Raw genomic sequence first — 17,199 nt, forward strand, 5'->3', positions numbered from 1 at the left:
TGAGCCGATGTGGAGTGGTACAAGATAATCGAGGTAGATTTGTACATATAACTAGGAATAAAGTGACTAAGCAACAGGATAGATAAACAGTAGCAGCAGCGTATGTTATGAGTCAAAAAAGTTTGTGCAAAAAGGGTCAATGCAGATAGTTAAATAGTTAACCAAATAGCTACCCGGACTAACTATTTAGCCATCTTATGGCTTGGGGGTAGAAGCTGTTCAGAGTCCTGGTGCATCAGTACCGCTTGCCGTGCGGTAACAAAAATAACAGTTTATGTCTTGAATGGCAATTTTTAGGGCCTTCCTCTGACACCGCCTGGTATAGAGGTCCTGGATGGCAGGGAGTTCGGCCCCAGTGATGTACTGGGCCGTATGCACTACCCTCTGCGGCTGGATGCCAAGCAGTTCCCATCCCATACCAAGCTGTGATGCAGGGTCCATAGCTTAGTGATGAGCTTGGAGGGCACTTTGGTGTTGAACGCTGAGCTGTATCAATGAACATCAATCTCACATAGGTGTTCCTCTTGTCCAGGTGGGAGAGGGCAGTGTGGATAAGCATCCAGATTAGTGACCCACTCCTTGAAAGCGGCAGTTTCTGGATAGAATATGTACATATGGTCAATGTGGGGACGACGACGTCAATGCACTTTTTAACGAAGCCAGTGACTGATATTGTAAATTCCTTAATGACATTGGATGAATCCCAGAACATATTCCATTCTTTGCTACCAAAACAGTCCTGTAGACTAGCATCTGTTTCATCGGACCACTTCATTATTGGTACTTCCTGTTCAAATACTTCCCGTTTGAGTTTTTGCTTGTAAACAGGAATCAGGAGGATAGAGTTATGGTCAGATTTGCCAAATAGAGGGCGAGCTTTGTATGTTTCTGTGTGTGGAGTAAAGGTCCTCTAGTTGCGCAGGTGACATGCTAGTAGAAATGAGGTAAAATTGATTTCAGTTTCCCTGAGAGTATTTTCTCGTTTGCTTATGTCCTAATACTGCTCGTTGAGTGTTGTCTTACCACCAGCATCGGTTTGTGGTGGTAAATAGACTGCTACTAAAAATATGGTCCTTCTGTAGCTCAGTTGGTAGAGCATGGCGCTTGTAACGCCAGGGAAGTGGGTTCAATCCCCGGGACCACCCATACGTAGAATGTATGCACACATGACTGTAAGTCGCTTTGGATAAAAGCGTCTGCTAAATGGCATTATTATTATTATTATTATTATATAGATCAACTCTATTGGTAAATATATGGTCTACAGCTAATCATGAAGTATTCTAAAACGCAGGAGAGAAGAAACTCGAGACTTCCTTAATATTCGAGATCATGCACGAGCATTTGTTGTTGACAAAGAGACACATCCCTCCCCCTAACCTTACCCAATGCTGCCGTACAGTCTTGACAACGCATAGAAAAAAACAGCTAGATGTATATTATCCATGTCCAGCCACGACTCGGAGAAACCTAGGATATTACAGTTCTTCAGGTCCCGTTGATAGGATAGTGTCAAACGGAGTTCGTCCTGTTTGTTCTCCAGTGGTGGTACATTCGCGAATAGAACGGAAGGTAGAGGCAGATTATTTATTTGCCGACTTAGTTTCATCCGAGAGCCTACACGTTGGCCTCTCTTTTGCCGTCTTTTCCTTTCCCGAGTCTCTGGGATTTAGGGCCTGGTCCAGGGTGAGCAGTTTGTCCTGTGCCACTGGTAAAAACCTTATGTCCAGAAGCGATTTTTGGTCATAGGAAACGAAACACACAACAGAATTGTGTGCCCGTAAAACAGCAACTATCCATTGCAGCACCATCCACAGTGATTTCACAGTCTATGCAAGCGGAGCTACAGAGTACAGTTTGTATCGTACTCCAAAAATTCTGCTGCAAAACAATATGTAGAACTACTTAGAGCTTCTTAAACAAACCTCTGTCGGAGCCGTTGAGTAGACTGTGTAGATCCCTTAAGTCTAAAACACGATAGGAAACCAGTTAATTTATTAATATATATATATATATATTAATAAATTATATATGAGATTCAGTGAGTCATAATTACAGTACAGAGAACAGGTAAGCCTAACTATACTGAGGTCAATAGACCATTTACACTGAACAAAAATATGAACCCAACATGTAAAGTGTTGGTCCCATGTTTTATGAGATGAAATAAAATATCCCATAAAATCATCCATATGCACAAAGTTTATTTCTCTCAAATGATGACAAATGTGTTTACATCCCTGCTAGTGAACATTTCTCCTTTGCCAAAATAATGAATCCATCTGACAGGTGTGGCATATCAAGAAGCTGATTAAACAGCATGATCACTACACAGGTAAACTTTTTTTGTTCTTCACACAGCAATGCCACAAATGTCTCAAGCTCTGAGGGAGCAAACAATTGGCATGCTGACCGCAGGAATGTCCACCAGAGCGGTTGCCAGAAAACAAAATGTTAATTTCTCCACTATAAGCCAATGACGTTTAAAAAAAAATTGGCAATACGTCCAACCGGCATCACAACCATGTGTAAAAATGCCAGCCCAGGACCTCCACGGTGGTGGTGGGGTTATGGTATGGGCAGGCATAAGCTACGGACAACAAACACAATTGGTCCGATGAAGTGGATGCTAAATTACAGGATTGTTTTGCTAGCCTATCAGGACTGGAATATGTTCCGTGATTCATCAAATGGCATTGAGGAGTTATCAGTCAGTCATCGGCTTCATTAATAAGTTCATAGATGCAGTTTTGTCACACACCACAATGCTACAGATGTCTTAAGTTAAGGGTGTGTGCAATTGGCATGCTTACTGCAGGAATGTCCATTGTCTCTACCAATGTCTTTTTAGAGAAAATGGCAGTATGTCCAAACGGCCTCACAATCACAGACCACGTGTATGGAGTCGTTGGGGTTATGGGGTTGGGCAGGCATAAGCTACAGATATAATTCCAGGAAGCTGGCCTGCTTACTCAGACATGTCACCCATTGAGCATGTTTGGGATGCTATGGCTCGACGTGTAAGACAGCGGGTTCCAGTTCCCGCCAATATCCAGAAACTTCGCACAGCCATTGAAGAGGAGTGGGACAGATGCATATCTGTATTCCCAGTCATGTGAAATCCATAGAGTCGGGCCTAACCGTTTTCCTTATATGAACTGTAACTCAGTAAAATCTTTGAAAATGTTGCATGTTGCGTTTATATTTTTATTCAGTATAGTTTTGAGGCTGTGGCATCTTCCTTGCTGAATGGCCTTTCAGGTTATGTCGATATAGGACTTGTTTTACTGTGGATTTAGATAGTTTTGTACCGGTTTCCTCCAGCATATTCACAAGGTCCTTTGTTCTGGGATTGATTTGCACTTTTCGCACCAAAGTACGTTCATCTCTAGGAGACATGTTCTGTCTCCTTCCTGAGTGGTATGACGGCTGTGTGGTCCCATGGTGTTTATACTTGCGTACTATTGGTTGTACAGATGAACATGGTACCTTCAAGCGTTTGGAAATTGCTCAGACTTGTGGAGGTCTACAATTTATTTTTCTGAGGTCTTGGCTGATTTCCCCATGATGTCAAGCAAAGAGGCACTGAGTTTGAAGGTAGGCCTTGAAATACATCCACAGGTACACCTCCAATTGACTCAAATTATGTCAACTAGGCAATCAGAAGTTTCTAAAGCCTTGACATTTTCATTTTCCAAGCTGTTTAAAAGGCACAGTCAACTTAGTGTATGTAAAACTTGATAAAGTTAATTATAGGTGAAATAATCGGTCTGTAAACAATTGTTGGAAATGTTTTTTGTGCCAAGCACAAAGTAAATGTCCGAAGCAACTTGCCAAAACTATAGTTTGTTCAGAAGAAATTTGTGTTGTGGTTGAAAAACAAGTTAATGACTCCAACCTGTATGTAAACTTCTGACTTCAACTGCGCATATCTACCTCAAATCTCTCCACCAACTCAGTACTGCTACCCCCTGTATATAGTAAAGTTACCGTTACTCATTGTGTATTTTTCATTAAGCGTTATTACTTTATTTTTGTACATTGTTGGGAATGGCCCTTAAATAAGCATTTCACTGTTGATGTTCACTTGTTTTTTTATGAAGCATGCGACAAATAACATTTTATTTGCATCTTGGAAATAGACCTGTAAACACAGATACAACAGTCGGAAATATTAACTATGAATATTCATGATGAACGTAAACTTTACTTTTTGGTAGCGGTTCAATATACAGCTTGCAAAGTCAAATTTGCTCATTCAGTGCTGTATGGTCCTGCCTGACAAAAATACATATTTACACTGCAATAATCCCAACATCCATCCATCCATCATTTCAGCAAGCCATGACACCCACCGTCTCAGATTGTTCTGAAGTAATTTCTGTAGTTAGATAAGATAAGCATTCCTGCAACATTTTTTGGTTGAAATATAATTTGAGCTTTGAAAAATTAAGCTAATTGATTGCACCCGAAATATATATTTTAAATTTATAGGATCCAATTTGGACCACCTTTTCTATTTGATTTACTATGTGTAAGACATGAAGACTAATTGTCAAAAGCCACCTATGGACCCCCCAACCCATCGTGAGAATGAGTATACAATATCAATCAGATCTCCATGTCTAATAAGTAGTATGGAGCTGCAGCTCTGAGCATTGTGTAAATTTGGGGTCTCCCCCCATCTTTTCAGAGAAATTGTTCATTTCATGTCCCATCCTACACACTGTCATTACCCGGTTCTGACCACTAGATAGTGCTGTTCCTACTATGTTATTTATTTTTAAAGATTACACCCCCCACCCCCAATGTTGTTACCTTTATTTTACTAGGCAAGTCAGTTAAGAACAAATTCTTATTTTCAATGACGACCTAGGAACAGTGGGTTAACTGCCTGTTCAGGGGCAGAACGACAGATTTGTACCTTGTCAGCTCGGGGATTTGAACTTGCAACCTTTCGGTTACTAGTTCAACGCTCTAACCACTAGGCTACCCTGTTAGCAGTTTATGGACAAGGTATGACAGTAACCCATGCTTTGGTTGTTTACCTGACCAATGTTTCAAATGCACAAATCCAATGGGTGGGGGGGGTTCTTTAAAAAACTGGAACAGCACCATGTAGTGCACAGAACTTGGTAATATCAGGATGTAGAATTGTAACCACTTCAATTACTAATTTCTCAGAACATGGGGCGGCGGGGGGGACAAAATTCACTGGAAATACATTACATTGGATTAATAAACAATAATCTGAGCCGCAGCTATATACGACTTGTCAGACAGAGAACTGATATACTATATACAGTATTAGTTGTGGGGTGGGATGTGTTGGGTCCGTGGCAGGCTTTTGACAATTTCTTTGGATTCCTCATGTCAACTCATTAGCTAGGTTTCCATCCAATTGGCGACAGTATTTCATGCGAAGATGTAAAGATGTGCATTTAAACATTGTTTACATAAAATTCAAATAAAAAATCGAATCAAATTTTATTTATCACATACACATGGTTAGCAAATGTTAATGCGAGTCTGGCGAAATGCTTGTGCTTCTAGTTCCGACAATGCAGGGATAACCAACGAGTAATCTAACCTAACAATTTCACAACAACTACCGTATACACACACAAGTGTAAAGGGATGAAGAATATGTACAAAAAAATATATGAATGAGTGATGATGCAAAACGGCATAGGCAAGATGCAGTAGATGGTATCGAGTACAGTATATACATATGAGATGAGTAACGTAGGGTATGTAAACATATTTAGTGGCATTGTTTAAAGTGTCTAGTGATACATTTATTACATACATTTGTCCATTATTAAAGTGGCTGGAGTTGAGTCAGTATGTTGGCAGCAGCCACTCAATGTTAGTGGTGGCTGTTTAACAGTCTGAAGGCCTTGAGATAGAAGCTGTTTTTCAGTCTCTCGGCCCCTGCTTTGATGCACCTGTACTGACCTCGCCTTCTGGATGATAGCGAGGTGAACAGGCAGTGGCTTGGATGGATGTTGTCCTTGATTATCTTTTTGTCCTTCCTGTGACATCGGGTGGTGTAGGTGTCCTGGAGGGCAGGTAGTTTGCCCCCGGTGATGCAATGCGCAGACCTCACTACCCTCTGTAGAGCCGGTTGTGGGAGGAGCAGTTGCCGTACCAGGCGGTGATACAGCCCGACAGGATGCTCTCTATTGTGCATCTGTAAAAGTTTGTGAGTACTTTTGGTGACAAGCCGAATTTCTTCAGCCTCCACGCTGTCTGTGTGGGTGGACCAATTCAGTTTGTCCGTGATGTGTACGCCGAGGAACTTAAAACGTACTACCCTCTCCACTACTGTCCCATCGATGTGGATAGGGAGGGTGCTCCCTCTGCTGTTTCCTGAAGTCCACGATCATCTCCTTTGTTTTGTTGACGTTGAGTGTGAGGTTATTTTCCTGACAACCCACTCAGAGGGCCCTCACCTCCTCCCTGTAGGCAGTCTCGTCACTGTTGGTAATCAAGCCTTCCACTGTAGTGTCATCTGCAAACTTGCTGATTGAGTTGGAGTCGTGCATGGCCACGCAGTCGTGGGTGAACAGGGAGTACAGGAGAGGGCTCAGAATGCACCCTTGTGGGGCCCCAGTGATGAGGATCAGCGGGGTGGAGATGTTACCTACCCTCACCACCTGGGGGCGGCCTGTCAAGAAGTCCAGTACCCAGTTGCACAGGACGGGGTCGAGACCCAGGGTTTGGAGGGTACTATGGTGTTAAATGAGCTGTAGTCGATGAACAGCATTCTCACATAGGTATTCCTCTTGTCCAGATGGGTTGGGGCTGTGTGCAGTGTGGTTGCGATTGCGTCGTCTGTGGAACTATTGGGTGCGGTAAGCAAATTGGAGTGGGTCTAGGGTGTCATGTAGGGTGAAGGTGATATGGTCCTTGACTAGTCTCTCAAAGCACTTCATGATGATGGAAGTGAGTGCTACAGGGTGGTAGTCGTTTAGCGCAGTTACCTTAGCTTTCTTGGGAACAGGAACAATGGTGACCCTCTTGAAGAATGAGGGAACAGCAGACTGGGATAAGGATTGATTGAATATGTCCGTAAACACACCAGCCAGCTGGTCTGCTGAGGACGCAGCTGGGGATGCCGTCTGGACCTGCAGCCTTGCAAGGGTTAAAACATTTAAATGTTTTACTCACGTTGGCTGCAGTGAAGGAGAGTCCGCAGGTTTTGGTAGCGGGCCATGTCAGTGGCACTGTATTGTCCTCAAAGCGAGCAAAGAAGTTGTTTAGTCTGTCTGGGAGCAAGACATCCTGGTCCACGACGGGGCTGGTTATCTTTTTGTAATCCGTGATTGACTGTAGACCCTGCCACATACCTCTTGTGTCTGAGCCGTTGAATCGCGACTCTACTTTGTCTCTATACTGACACTTCGCTTGTTTGATTGCCTTGCGGAGGAAATAGCTGCACTGTTTGTATTCTGTCATGTTTCTGATCATCTTGCCATGGTTAAAAGCAGTGGTTCGCGCTTTCAGGTTCGCGCGAATGCTGCCATCAATCCATGGTTTCTGGTTTGGGAATGTTTTAATAGTTGCTGTGGGTAGGACATCGACGATGCACTTGCTAATAAACTCGCTCACCGAATCAGCGTATTCGTCAATAATGTTGTTTGACGCAATGCGGAACATATCCCAGTCCACGTGATCGAAGCAATCTTGAAGCGTGGAATCAGATTGGTCGGACCAGCGTTGAACAGACCTGAGTGTGGGAGGTTCCTATTTTAGTCTCTGTCTATAGGCAGGGAGTAACAAAATGGAGTCGTGGTCAGCTCTTCCAAAGGGAGGGCGGGGGAGGGCCTAATATGCGTTGCGGAAGTTAGAATAACAATGATCTAGGGTTTTACCAGCCATGGTAGCACAATCGATATGCTGATAAAATTTAGGGAGTCTTGTTTTCAGATTAGCCTTGTTAAAATCCCCAGCTACAATGAATGCAGCCTCAGGATATTGGGTTTCCAGTTTACATAGAGTCAAATGAAGTTCGTTCAGGGCCATCGATGTGACTGCTTTTTTTTTATCATAGGTACACTTCAACTGTGAGAGACAGAATCTAAAACAAAAATCCAGAAAAATCACTGTATGATTTTTAAGTAATTAATTTGCATTGGATTGCATGACATAAGAATTTGATCACCTACCAACCAGTAAGAATTACGGCTCTCACAGACCTGTTAGTTTTTCTTTAAGAAGCCCTCCTGTTCTCCACTCATTACCTGTATTAACTACACCTGTTTGAACTGGTTACCTGTATAAAAGACACCTTTCCACACACTCAAACAGATTCCAACCTCTCCACAATGACCAAGACCAGAGAGCTGTGTAAGGACATCAGGGTGCTCCGTAAGAAGCTAGAAAGATGTGTCGGCATCAAGTAATTGTCTCTGGCCCCCTCCCAGTTAGGGGGAGTGATGAGTTCTAAAGCAGAGTCTCGCAACTCAATCGCTGGTTGAAAACTGTTTTCTGCCCCTCCCAAAAGATAGAAGTTTTAGATAATTGGCCCTCTTTCTGGGGCTCACCCACAAACTCCCTGCCTGTGCCATTAAACCCCTACAACTCATCCAGAACGCCGCAGCCCGTCTGGTGTTCAACCTTCCCAAGTTCTCTCACGTCACCCCGCTCCTCCGCTCTCTCCACTGGCTTCCAGTTGAAGCTCGCATCCGCTACAAGACCATGGTGCTTGCCTACGGAGCTGTGAGGGGAACGGCACCTCAGTACCTCCAGGCTCTGATCAGGCCCTACACCCAAACAAGGGCACTGAGTTCATTCACCTCTGGCCTGCTCGCCTCCCTACCACTGAGGAAGTACAGTTCCCGCTCAGCCCAGTCAAAACTGTTCGCTGCTCTGGCCCCCCAATGGTGGAACAAACTCCCTCACGACGCCAGGACAGCGGAGTCAATCACCACCTTCCGGAGATTCCTGAAACCCCACCTCTTTAAGGAATACCTAGGATAGGATAAGTAATCCTTCTCACCCCCCCCCCCTTTTAAGATTTAGATGCACTATTGTAAAGTGACTATTCTACTGGATGTCATTAGGTGAATGCACCAATTTGTAAGTCGCTCTGGATAAGAGCGTCTGCTAAATGACTTAAATGTAAATGTAAATGTAAACAGGTGAGGAGGAATGCTGAGGAGTGATGGACTCCATCCTAGCTGGAGGGGTGCTCTCATCTTATCTACCAACATAGACAGGGCTCTAACTCCTCTAGCTCCACAATGAAATAGGGTGCAGGCCAGGCAGCAGGCTGTTAGCCAGCCTGCCAGCATAGTGGAGTCTGCCACTAGCACAGTCAGCGTATTCAGCTCAGCTAACCCCATTGAGACCGTGTCTGTGCCTCGACCTAGGCTGGGAAAAACTAAACATGGCGGTGTTCACCTTAGCAATCTCACTAGGATAAAGACCTCCTCCATTCCTGTCATTATTGAAAGAGATCATGATACCTCACATCTCAAAGTAGGGCTACTTAATGTTAGATCCCTTACTTCAAAAGGCAATTATTGTCAATGAACTAATCACCGATCATAATCCTGATGTGATTGGCCTGACTGAAACATGGCTTAAGCCTGATGAATTACTGTGTTAAATGAAGCCTCACCTCCTGGCTACACTAATGACCATATCCCCTGTGCATCCCGAAAAGGCGGAGGTGTTGCCAACATTTACGATAGCAAATTTCGTCCTTTGAGCTTCTAGTCATGGAGATCTATGCAGCCTGCTCAATCACTTTTTATAGCTACTGTTTACAGGCCTCCTGGGCCATATACAGCGTTCCTCATTGAGTTCCCTGAATTCCTATCGGACCTTGTAGTCATAGCAGATAATAATCAAATTGTTGGTGACTAATATTCACATGGAAAAATCCACAGACCCACTCCAAAAGGCTTTCGGAGCCATCATCGACTCAGTGGGTTTTGTCCAACATGTCTCTGGACCTACTCACTGTCACAGTCATACTCTGGACCTAGTTTTGTCCCATGGAATAAATGTTGTGGATCTTAATGTTTTTCCCCATAATCCTGGACTATCGGACCACCATTTTATTACGTTTGCAATTGCAACAAATAATCTGCTCAGACCACAACCAAGGAACATCAAAAGTCGTGCTATAAATTCACAGACAACACAAAGATTCCTTGATGTCCTTCCAGACTCCCTCTGTCTACCCAAGGATGCCAGAGGACAAAAATCAGTTAACCACCTAACTGAGGAACTCAATTTAATCTTGCGCAATACCCTATGGCGCCACACCAAATTGGAAGTCTTCCGACTAGCTTGGAAAGACCGTACCGTGCAGTATCGAAGAGCCCTTACTGCTGCTCGATCATCCTATTTTTCCAACTTAATTGAGGAAAATAAGAACAATCCGAAATTCCTTTTTGATACTGTCGCAAAGCTAACTAAAAATCAGCATTCCCCAAGATAGGATGGTTTTCACTTCAGCAGTAATAAATTCATGAACTTCTTTGAGGAAAATATCATGATTATTAGAAAGCAAATTACGGACTCCTCTTTAAATCTGCGTAGTCCTTCAAAGCTCAGTTGTCCTGAGTCTGCACAACTCTACCAGGACCTACAATCAAGGGAGACACTTAAGTGTTTTAGTACGATATCTCTTGACACAATGATGAAAATAATCATGGCCTCTAAACCTTCAAGCTGCATACTGGACCCTATTCCAAATAAACTACTGAAAGAGCTGCTTCCTGTGCTTGGCCCTCCTATGTTGAACATAATAAAACGGCCATCTTTCCACTGGATGTGTACCAAACTCACTAAAAGTGGCAGTAATAAAGCCACTCTTGAAAAAGCCACACCTTGACCCAGAAAATATTTTAAAAACTAATCGGCATATATCAAATCTTCCAATGCTCTCAACATTTTTAGAAAAGGCTAATTGCGCAGTCACTGATGTGATCTTCCTGTCTGGGTTGGCGCCCCCCCTTGGGTTGTGCCGTGGCGGAGATCTTTGTGGGCTATACTCGGCCTTGTCTCAGGATGGTAAGTTGGTGGTTGAAGATATCCCAGGGATCTTCAAATGTACATTGCATTATATTACAGTATGAAGAATACAATTGAACATAGCTGAATAAAATAGAAAATATATTTTCTCCAAACAATTTGAGGAAGTGTGCACATGAGGCTATTCTGTGTTGAGCGGTTAACAAAGAAATAGGTACACTTATGCTTAGTTATTTATATTACTTTATTTGTATACGAATGTTGAGCTACACAGTGCATTCGGAAAGTATTCAGACCCCTTGACTTTTTCCACATTTTCTTACGTTAAAGTCTTATTCTAAAATGTATTAAATCATTTTTCTCTTAATCAATCTATTTACAATACCCCAAAAATGACAAAGCAAAAACTGGTTTAGACATTTTTGTAAATGTTTTTAATTTAAAAAAGCTACGTAAATATCACATTTACATAAGTATTCAGACCCTTCACTCAATACTTCTGTTAAAGCACCTTTGGAAGCGGGTATGACGCTACAAGCTCGGCACACCTGTATTTTGGAGACTTTCTCCCATTTTACTCTGCAGATCCTCAAGCTCTGTCAGGTTGGATGGGTAGGGTCACTGCACAGCTATTGTCAGGTCTCACCAGAGATGTTTGATCGGGTTCAAGTGCGGACATTGAGACTTGTCCCGTAGCCACTTGTCTTGGCGTGTGCTCAACACTTGTCTTGTTGTCTTGGCTGTGTGTTTCAGGTCATTGTCCTGTTGGAAGGTGAACCGTCGCCCCAGTCTGAGGTCCTGAGCAGGTTTTCATTAAGGATCTCTCTGTACTTTGCTCTGTTCATCTTTCCCTCGATGCTGACTAGTCTCACAGTCCGTGTTTCTGAAAAACATCCCCACAGCATGATGCTGCAACCACCATGCTTCACCATAGGGATGGTGCCAGCTTTCGTCCAGATGTGACGCTTGGCATTCAGGCCAAATAGTTCAATCTTGGTTTCATCAGACCAGAGAACCTTGTCCTTTAGATGCCTTTTGGCAAACTCAGTGCCTTTTATTGAGGGAGGGAATTCCATCTGGCCACTCTACCATAAAGGCCTGATTGGTTGAGTTCTGCAGAGATGGTTGTCCTTCTGGGAGGTTATCCCATCTCCACAGAGGAACTCTGGAGCTCTGTCAGCATGACCATCGGGTTCTTGATTACCTCCCTGACCAAGGCGCTTCTCCCCCGATTGCTCAGTTTGGCCGAGTGGCCAACTCTAGGAAGAGTCATGGTGGCTGCAAACGTCTTCCCTTTAAGAGTATTGGAGGCCACTGTTCTTGGGGACCTTCAATACTGCAGGAATGTTTTGGTACCCTTCCTCAGATCTGTCCCTCGTCACAATCCTGTCTCGGAGCTCTACAGACAATTCCTTTGACATCATGGCTTGGTTTTTGCTCTGACAAGCGCTGTCAACTGTGAGACCTTACAAAGACAGGTGTGTGCCTTTCCAAATTATGTCCAATCAATTGAATTTACCACAGGTGGACTCTAATCAAGTTGTAGATACATCAATGATGATCAATGGAAACAGGATGCATAGCAAAGGGTCTGAATACTTAATGTTTTTATTTTTAATACATTTGCAAAAATTCCTGAAAACCTGTTTGCTTTGTCATTATGGGGTATTGTGTGTAGACATTACCACCGGTGTGATGTGGCGGTAATACGGTCACCGTAACAGCCATAGCAATGATGGAGTAATTATCTTTGATCACCAATGCCATTGTTGTGAATTGCCAAACCTGCCATTCACAAATTCAGATCGTTATCATGCTCCTCAGTTAATTCATCACATTTCATCTCAATACTGAGCACGCTCAAGACGCACGCAGAGTATAGCATTGTTGAATCATACAAATGTTGTAACAGCAGTCAAATGACAAAAGTAAAATGACTAAAGTGTCTAAGCTTGCTAGAGAACCTCCAATGAATTACAGAATAACTTATCCTATACTGTATTTGACAAAAAAAAATTGATGACTATACAGATAGCAGATCAGCTCATGAATAACAGAGACGAAGAGTGCACAAAGTTAAAATATCAAGGTATCTTAACAGGTATTTTGACATGCATAGGGGAGAGACATGCTTTGATAATGCAACCTACATATTACAGAATAAAATTAGGGATTTTCATGTGAGACGGGAGTCAGGATTTGGGGTTTTAGTGAGATTGGGACTGGAAAGGAAAACAGCCTAGGCTCTAGGAGTCCTGGGCCGAGTTTGTCCTGCTCTAGGACAGGTGAAGATAGCATTTTCCCTTATGTCTCTCTGTATTGTTAAGACTTCATGTCTATGACAGAGATGCATATGTAGTGCATTGTTCATTGACTTATCAAATTTGTGACTGTCTAAAGAGACAGGTCAAAGAGGCACACACTCTTTTATAAGCTATACTCTAGGAGGTTTCCTGTAGGGTTTGTTAACTGCATTCGGGTCGCAGTGTCAATTATGTGTGCGCTTTGAATTTATGCAGACTTTTTGTGAAGTAAATACACTAGGCTAAAGGCTTCCATTCAACAACCTGTTTAGATGATGTGCCATTTCATTTTTTGCTAATCTGATGCTGCTCATGTTGTGTATTTTGAGGAATTGCCTTAGTGCCAACATTGGGGGGAAATGTTTTAATTGGCTACAGGTTCATCTGCCTCACCTAAAGACCATTCTTGTGGGAAGCTGCTAACAGTCAGTATCTGGATAATGTGTGTGAAATGCATGTGATATCAACAGAGAAGTATATTTTCTGGGTGATTTAAATAGACTGGCTCTCATCAAGCTGCCCACTCAAGAAAAGGTGGTCAGTCAACCTACCAGGGTAGTTACAAACAGCACAGGAATTAAATCATCAACATGTATTGATCACATCTTTACTAATGCTGCAGAAATTGCTTTAAAGCAGTATCCAATCCATAGGATGTAGGGATCACAATATAGTAGCACTAAAGTTCCAAAGGCTGGGCCTAATATAGTGAATAAGAGGTCATACAATATGTGTTGTAGTGATTCATATGTTGTTGATGTAAAGAGTATTTGCTTGTCTGTGGTGTTTAATTAGGAGCAACCACACGCTGCACTCCACACATTTATGAAAATGCTTATTCCAGCTAATAATAAGCATGCACCCATTAAGAAAATTACTGTAAAAACTGTGATGGGTTCTGCCTATAAACCTGAAATATCCTTAATCAAGTCACTAAGGGAGAGAGGGGAATGCAGAACGTTTACATTCTGTCAGAACATGTTATTGTTAGACATCGGGTATCCTATGGAAAGGAGAATGGCCACAGTCTGGTTTCAGTTGTTGGGTTGCAATTTGGAATACTTGCTACACCAGAAGTTAATGGTTATCTGTAGGGGGAATCGGGGTCAATTATGGTTGAATATGAGCCAGGGGCTTAGAATGTTACAAAGTAAGGGAAAAGGCAATCACATGGTTGTCACTGATAAGGGTGGAGAGCTGTGGATTAGTGAAGAATGGGGGCCGAGGTTAGGTCACATTAAGGGAGAAGGAACAGTTTATTACCCACATCACTTAAACTTCCTGCCTAGCAATAAAGATGTCATGTTTAGAGAAAAGGAGGAGACATCACCTAAAGTGGGGAATACATACTTGTTCTGGTGGGAACATGTCTTTTGTCTGAACCATTGGGTGAATAAACTTGGTTTGAGCTTGTCCTAGTTGTCCGGTAGGTTCTAAATAAAGAGTAAAAACTAACAACTGTTAAATCCCCTTGGATTGATGAAGATTTGAAAAACTTTATGGTTGAGAGGGATGAGGCAAAAGGCATGACAAATCAAGTCTGAAAGCCCAACTGATTGGCAAACGTACTGCAAATAAGAAATCATGTGACTAAACTAAATAAAAATAAACTATACTATGAAACAAAAAATAATCGATATAAAGAATGTTAGAGCACCTTAAATTACATTTTGGCGCCATCATTCATTGAATCAGATGGCTCATTCATCAAAACCCACTGATATAGCCAACTACTTTAATTACTTTTTCATTGGCAAGATAAGCAAACTTAGGTACGACATGCCAGTAACAAAAATGCTGACACTACACGGGTAATTCTCATGAAACTATTAAAACACCATGACAGTAATGTTTTTAAATATAAAACATGTCATTTAGTAATATAACAAAATATCATAATAAAGATAAGTGGTCTCTACCTTGCACAAAGAGTAATTTCAACATAGGAATTAATTATTTTTGTATTTTATTGCATTATCTGCTGAAATTCTCATTACCGCAACACATCCAGCTCTGTCTCGTCCAGCTCTGCTACCTGTCCCAGACCTGCTGTTTTCAACTCTCTAGAGACAGCAGGAGTGGTAGAGATACTCTTAATGATCGGCTATGAAAAGCCAACTGACCTGCTGCACCCTCGACATCTACTGTGATTATTATTATTTGACCATGCTGGTCATTTATGAACATTTGAACATCTTGGCCATGTTCTGTTACAATCTCCACCCGGCACAGCCAGAAGAGGACTGGTCACCCCTCATAGCCTGGTTCCTCTCTAGTTTCCTTCCTAGGGAGTTTTTCCTAGCCACCATGCTTCTACACCTGCATTGCTTGCTGTTTGGGGTTTTAGGCTGGGTTTCTGTACAGCACTTTGAGATATCAGCTGATGTACGAAGGGCTATATAAATACATTTGAGTTGATTTGTCTGAGTGATCCAAGATGGCGTAGCAGTCAGACGTCTTGTCCTGTCGTGTCCCTTGTATATATCGTTTTCACATATTTTAAAAGATATGCGAAGAAAACTATTTTGCTAAACCTCAACATCTAAATACTCTCCTGCAACCCGCCTCACCCAACGTAGTGTGGATCTGTTTTTTTTTCTTCTAAAGTATTTATATTTACTTCAGATCTGGAACCCCTCAACTGAAGCTAGCCAGCTAACTACCAGCTATCAGTCAGCAAACCATTGCTAGCGGTCATCAGCTAACCTTTAGCTCGGAAAGCTCTCGCCAGTTCGATCAACGCGACTCTAACCAGAGCATATAACGGACCTATTATTTTTATCCCCAGATTCCCACCGCAAACAGAGCATTTTCATCTGGACCTTCACAACCAGCTAACTGCAATCCCGGATGACTACTCCTGGCTAGCGTTTCCATCCACTTAGCTTGAAGCTAGCCTGGCCAGAGCTCCTGTGCTACCACCGAAGCATACTCCTAGGCTACAATATCCGGACCCACGACCGGTCTGTTGATGTCACCGAATGAAGAGGCATAAACAGACTTAACCCCATCGCTAACTTTCTAGCCCTTGCTATCTGCTTGCTTGCTAATTCGGCCTGCTAACTGCTAGCCTGCCCCGGTCTACAGACAGTTAGCTTGTTTAGCCCCGGTCTGCTAACTGCTAGCTTGTTTAGCCCCGGCCTACTAACTGTTAGCTTGTTAGCACAGGCCTGCTAACTGTCTGGATCGCCGTGTCCCCAGCTAGCCCAACCACTCACCGGACCCATATTTTCAATCTCTTTTCGATTTTTAATTCGATTATACCTTCCGGTAACCTGCCTCACCCAATGTGATACGGAATCGCTATTATTTTTAATTTTTAGAACACATTCAAGAACCTCCAGAAGCTAACCAGCTAACTAGCTACAAGCTATTTAGTCATTGTTAGCCACTGCTAGCGGCTTTTACCTTCTGCACAGCCAGCCAGTTTTTTTTAGCCTGGATAACTGTCTCTCCACAACAATGCCGGATTCCTGCCGTAATCCCTGGACAACTACTTCTGATCTTCACAGCTAGCTTGCACACAGTACCGAAGCTATCCCTGAGGCCCACTTCCGCACCACACTTATACACGGCTAGAGCCCAACAGCCCAACCCCAGCCACACTCAGGCTCTGTGTGTAGTTAATCCAACCCTCTCTTCCTAGTCAGCACCATTTTACCTGCTGTTGTTGTGCTAGCTGATTAGCTGCTGTTTTAGCTAGCTCTCCCAATCAACACCTGCGATTACTGTATGCCTCGCTGTATGTCTCTCTCAAATGTCAATATGCCTTGTATACTGTTGTTCAGGTTAGTTATCATTGTTTGAGTTTACAATGGAGCCCCTAGTTCCACTCTTCATACCTCTGATACCTCCTTTGTCCCACCTCCCACACATGCAGTGACCTCACCCAGAGATACAACCT

The 17,199-nt window shown here is 42.8% G+C and overlaps 1 protein-coding gene across 2 annotated transcripts in view; it reads right to left on the minus strand.

Moving 5' to 3' along the window:
• Positions 1-17,199, minus strand: part of LOC118357982 (spindlin-Z-like) — a 46,373-nt gene that overhangs the window by 20,015 nt on the left and 9,159 nt on the right. The window lies entirely within an intron of this gene.

The sequence above is a fragment of the Oncorhynchus keta genome, chromosome 25, assembly GCF_023373465.1.
Source record: "Oncorhynchus keta strain PuntledgeMale-10-30-2019 chromosome 25, Oket_V2, whole genome shotgun sequence".
In the NCBI taxonomy this organism is placed as follows: domain Eukaryota; kingdom Metazoa; phylum Chordata; class Actinopteri; order Salmoniformes; family Salmonidae; genus Oncorhynchus; species Oncorhynchus keta.